This window comes from Oxyura jamaicensis, chromosome 1 (assembly GCF_011077185.1).
Source record: "Oxyura jamaicensis isolate SHBP4307 breed ruddy duck chromosome 1, BPBGC_Ojam_1.0, whole genome shotgun sequence".
NCBI classification, from domain to species: Eukaryota; Metazoa; Chordata; class Aves; order Anseriformes; family Anatidae; genus Oxyura; species Oxyura jamaicensis.
The window spans coordinates 28,242,407-28,248,455 of record NC_048893.1 but is presented as its reverse complement, the minus strand read 5'-3'; positions in this window follow the sequence as shown (position 1 = coordinate 28,248,455).

Sequence of the window (6,049 nt, the reverse complement as noted above, 5' to 3'; positions counted from 1 at the left end):
CCCGACGCCTGGGGCTGGCAGAAAATGGCCAAAAAGGCAGAGGAAGACTGAACGGGGGTTTTGGCACTGGCTTCTCTGAGGCAAGGATTTGGCTTTTAATGACGGCACGGGCAGGTGTGGCGCGGTGCTGGCATCAGTCTGACTGGTCTGGGATGCTGATCTCAAGGCAGAGGAATGCTGCACGTTGTTATTACTGCCTTTAACGAGCCAGCTCATGAAGCACCGCGCTATTTCCACTGCGTCTCTGCTACAACCTCCATGGCAGCTCCGTCAGACGCACGCTTACGGGGCCCCTGAAGCCTCCCAGGAATGCAGGGCCATTCCCACTCCTGCTGCCTGTGGCTGTCCGAGGTGACAGCGTGGGGACCACGGAGGGGCCTCTGACTCCTGTGTGAGGGATGCCATTTTCAATGGTTACGCAGGCAGTATTTTCAGTGGGCTGGGCCTTACGTGAGGAAGTGAGATGGGGGATCTCCAGCGTGGAGGCTTACTCATCCACACAGTCAGTATGAAACTGTTGCAGCATGACACACATTTCTCTCTTCTTCTTCTTCTTCTTCTTTTTTTTTTTTTTTTTTTTTTCTAATAACTCCTTCCTCTTTCTTTCTTAAGGTCCTTGTGCTGGGCCCATTGCAGTATCAGGAAGCCTGGCTGGGAGCTGAGGAGGGTTTCATGGCAAGGGGCCAGGCCAGGAGACATTGGCCATAGGCCTGGCAAAGGACTATGGCTTGTCACGTGTCACTGAGCAGCTGGTTAGGAAAGATAGTGTTTAAACAAACTGTTGTGTGCATTTCCATGCCAGTACCTGTTTGCCCACATTCTTATTTTCAAAGTTCACCTCTTACACACACTTGAATGAGTCATTATTCTTGGCTGGCATGGACGGTACCTGGAAATCCTAAACTTTATTGCCCTATACGTTCCCTGTACTCCACAGATTGCATGGGAGATTTCTGTAGGGGTTGCATCATTTTTCTACTACATTTTCACCTGCTTTTCTCTGTTTTCTTCCAGAAGGGGCCCTCCAGTTCCTCTACAAGGTGTATGTGTTTCCCCTTAGAGCAAAAGCTCCTCCATGTACCTCTATTGATTAAATGCTGACTAAGCACTAGCAATCTGATTTGTTACATTTTACTCGTCAGTGCCTGGAAGGGTAAAGCAGCTTTTGCATTCAGGAGTGCGTCCTCACCTGTGGGCATTGAAGCCAGTGCCCACACATAACTTCATATCCACGTCAGTTTGTTCATGCTCGCCTGTAATGTGATAGCTTTACTACATCGCATTCAGTCATTTATAGAATACTGGAGGAATGTTACAAACATCCTAGGGCAGAAAATGCCTGATGTTGAGAACAATCACACAGAGAGTGACAGTCGGAGCTTCTATTTAGCATGTCCAGAAGCTTTACCAGTAGCTGGAATGTGCACCCCTCGAAATACAAGCTGATAAAATCTTCCAGCATCATGAAGATCCCTTGAGTAGAGACTGATGGGAAGGGAGACACAGTCATCCAGTGGGGAACAGAAATGCAGGGATGCAAAAGTATCCAGGATGTGACAGGACTTTGAGGCCCCACAAGGTGTACAACCTGATCTTTCCTTGATAGATTTAGGTAGACTAAAAGCCATGTGTCTATCGCCCCTCTTGATAGTGCAGAAAAACATCAACTCTCCCTTTCTTGGAAATGACCTTTATCACTTTGCTCCCTATCTTGCTCAACCACCACACTGTAAACCAGCAGCTGAAACAATCTTTCCCCTCCACCAGTTAACCACACTTCATATTTCCAGTTTTTGGTGTAAAGAGAAGTACGAAGTCTGAATGTTATTGAGACTGTGGAGCATGGGCTTTGGCAGATCCTAGCAGCTTCAGTGCAACTTGCAGTGAGAAATCACCTTTCAAATAAGCAGCAATCAAATAATTGTCGTTCAAATAAGCAGCAGTTTCCACTGACTGAATGGTAATAGGGCTGTGATTACCTAAGAGCTGATAACAGCTTTATTGTTACATTTCCCTCTGTTCCAAGAACAACTTTATGATTAAGAAATGATACCTTTTGACATTCGCTATTTGGGCAGCCTGGCAAATGTATAGGCAACAAGTGGGTGACTGTTCAACACAGAACGAGAGCTTCTGACAGGAATTTCTTGTTCCTGGGAGCAGGCAGACCAATGCCGCCACTGATGGCAAGGACACAAAAAAACAAGAGGGCATTAATGAAATGTAAAATTGCCATGTGAAGTGGGAGGTGATGTCTTTGTAGAGAAGATTTAAAATATTGCCCAAGAAGAACTGACATTAAGATCTAGGCTGACAGAAATAAAGTAATAATTTAAAAAATTAATAATCTGAAGTGAAAGATCATGGACTTCAGACTAACATGAATTTCAAGTCCAAACTAGAGAGTTAATGAACTGTAAATGGTGAGGAGGGAAATATAGTGCAGAATTCAGGCCTGTTAAAAGTTAACATGCTGGCAACTGTTTCAGACAGGGTGTTTCTGACTGACAGAGAAGGTATGAAAGCTACTGATGACAGCGATGAGACTTTATCTGGAATATCGGAATACAGTGTTTTAACTGTAAAAGATAAATTCCCATCAGAACCCATGCAGAGAAAGATGTCAAGAGATAAAGAACAACAGCATTAAAGCCTGGACTCATACTCCACAAGCTCAGAAAGTTCACAGATATGCCACCTGGGACTCCTGCAGCTGATGGAAAGAGGTGGGTATCTCCAGACATTTAGCCTAAGTTCTAACAAAGTTCCAAAATTAGACTTTAAATACTTTAAGCTACATGCAAAGAACATTGCCCTACACTGTGTCCTCAAAAACAAAGTTTGAGAAAGCAACCAGCTGCTCTCAGATGAGTAAACACCACAGAAGAGGTGAAGGTCAGGTTTATCAACAGGACAAACTGATAAATGCTGCACATGAATAAATTGTTCTGGTAAAGAGAAAGCTGATTTTTTGGAAACAGCCTCCAATATGTAGATGGACTCTTAAGCAGAACTAAGTTGCAGCTGAACGGCTTGATTTAAGAGGCTATATGATGAACATACCTGGAAGAGCAAACATTTGGACAGGCAAATACAAAGAGATCCCTTCCAATCCTTTGCACTACGCTATTCTATTCGGATTTTTATCACTGAATACGAACAGGACTAATGCTTTACATCCGCATTAAAAGAGATGCCTTGCAAACCACCACGTTTTGGCAAAGAGCTGATGGAAGGTGCTGCTGCTTTGTCATTGCTCATCTGCATCATGCAGAGGCAAGAAGAAGGACAGCAAAATGTGTTTCCTGGGATCAGAATTGCTCAAGAGGAAAACCAAGAAAGCAATGAGTTGCTGAGCTTCCCATGTGTAGGTGCACAGTATATCTCAGCAAACCGCATGAAATTACTTGTGCTGTCTGAAGTGAGGGAGGCCTACTCTCCCAGGCAATAGGCAAGAGCATTGCAAGGGTACTACTGTTCGGGAGGATCTGGAATGCCATGAACGTGCTTCCCATAGTCACTTGCATGTGTAGCATGTGCAGTGGTGTAGACAACGGATGACAAGCTAGGCCAGGCTAGAGTCCTTCCACTTTCTGGCTGTTGCAGTAATGGAAAATCATTGCCCATGGATCAGTCCCGCATGCCAGCCTGAAGTGGTTGGACATGCAGTTAGAAGTTTCCCTGCAAATACAAACAAGGATTATCGATTGCATCTGTGTCTACAAATGAGGTGGCAGAGCACAACCAAGTACCTGGCAAACAGCTAGGAAAGGACACGGGACTGTGAGCATGGAAAGGGCTTGGTTTAAGCATTGACAGAAATGAGATTTGGTGTATTGTCTCCTGTTATTTAATCCTTACTGGTTTTCGGTGGAATGAACCTCTGTACACATTGAGATAAAGGGGTAGAAACAGAAAAATATCTGATTCCCCTACAAATGCCACTGAACATTGGCTAACTGCTTGGGTCAACAGGGTTGCAGTGCAATAGAAACATGTTTGCTGAGGGGAACAAGATGTGTGCTCCTGATTGTCATACCACATGATAAGGGAAAGGCTGTGTCACAGTCCTCTAATTCTATCCAACCCTGCTAAGTCACAAACATTTTTTTGGGGGGTGGAAGTCATTAGGAATTTTAGGTTTAACCTTGAACTTGGATTTAAAGAAATAATTTTTAAAATACTTCATTTTAGGATAGCAGAAGATTGCTGATTTTCCTAAGCCATATTGAACATCACAGAGGCTGATATTAGGAAATTCGACATTTTGCAAACAGGCTGAGAAACGATGTGAAGCAAGACACAAACTGAGAACAGATAAGATTTTAAGAGGCACAAAATACTGGCTTTTATAACACAGTTTTAAAACAGCACAATGTTGATTACCCAAACTTGTTTCACTAAAGCCTCACAACAATAAACTAGAGACAAATCCAGCATCCCATTACATTTTTTCTAATTCATTTACCTTTATTCTAGTAAAATATTATTAGCTATTGCAAAATGATTGCATGGGCTTAAGTTTGACAAGGAAACTTGTCTTTCTTTTTCCACTTGAGGACAATTGATCTGTAATGCTGTTATGGTTAGTGATAACATTTGTGGTCAGTTGCTATCGACAGTGACGGCCCAAGTTCAGAAGGCCAAATTTAGATGTAAAATTAATAATGGCATATGTACCAGAGAGCTTAAGTATGGATTGTTTCTTCCTTTCTTACCAGGAAAAGCTCTTACTGAGGTCCAAGAAGGCTTGGCATGAATAAGTCACAAATATGGGGTGAAGGATCTGCCTCATGAAAAGGAGGTAAGTATCAGTAAAAAAATAGATAAAATCAGCCAAAAGTTCTGGACTAGGAACCCAGCTGAACCCCCTTGCCTTGGAAAGTCAGGGTATTGTGTGACTGAAGATGTGCCCAACTGTATAAAATATATAGTGTTTGATAATACGCATGAATATTCTACTGCAGAGTTAATTTAGTGAGGATTGTAAATTTAAAACAGCAAAATCTGTCTTTCTTTTATGTGCAAAGTGCAATACATGCCTCTAGCACATATATATTGTAAACACCCCCAAGGTTGTGAGAGGGAATCTGTGTCCATTAACCGCCTAGCTGATTTGCATGGTCATGCCTCTAAGCAGGCAGACTTTCTAAATCCAGACACTCACCATAAATAATTGAACTTCTTTCCTGATTGCTTTCTTTTCCCTCCAAAATATCCTCTGAATGTCCATACACACAGTGCTGCTGAAATTAGGGAAAAGACCACAGGCTTGCTTCGCATTACCTTATGGTACGGGGCTTCAGCCAGCTGTAGACGTCAGGAACCTTCGGTGTTTGAAGTTACTTCTTCAGCTAAGGCCAAAACTCCCTCAGGCTCTAATAATAGCTGCTCCAATAGCTAGCCTGCCGTCACATTTAATTTTATGCGGGACTTAGATGTTTGACCACAGCTGGCCGGGATTCCAGAATATAAATAAGAAGGTGGGAGGTAAACGATGTATGAAAAGTGAAAGGACCTCCAACCTGGACACTGTACAACTTCTGCTGTAATGTAATGCCCCTGAAATATTATAGTGGGAACTGTTTAGCCCTTGAACATGCGTTCCAGCACTCAAAGGGAAAAAGCTGCAGCTCTTGGCTTTTCCTCTCTATATTTTTATTTGCGGTTTGTATCTTCCTGCTGCACATTAAGAATTTGTGCTACTTGTGATCACTAGCTCAGAAATCTTATCGATGCATACCTGGAAGTAGATGTGTGTATCTGAGCACCTTTGCTCAGACTTGACAAGAGCTTTCCCCTCCAAGCCTCAGCCTTTCTTCTCAGGTGTAAGATCAGGTACCCTAAGTATGTGAAGGAAAAGAATGAGCCGCCTTTGCCTACAGAGACAAGTCACAAACAAGTATACCACAGTAGCGACTGTGGCCAGAACAGAGGGAGGCTGTGGCTGTAATTTGTTATGGGCAGATTTATTTTGGGCGCTGAGGCTACGCATTAAAGCTGAGAACATTAATTTGGAGCAGTAAGTGTTCCAGGGCAAGGCCTGTGG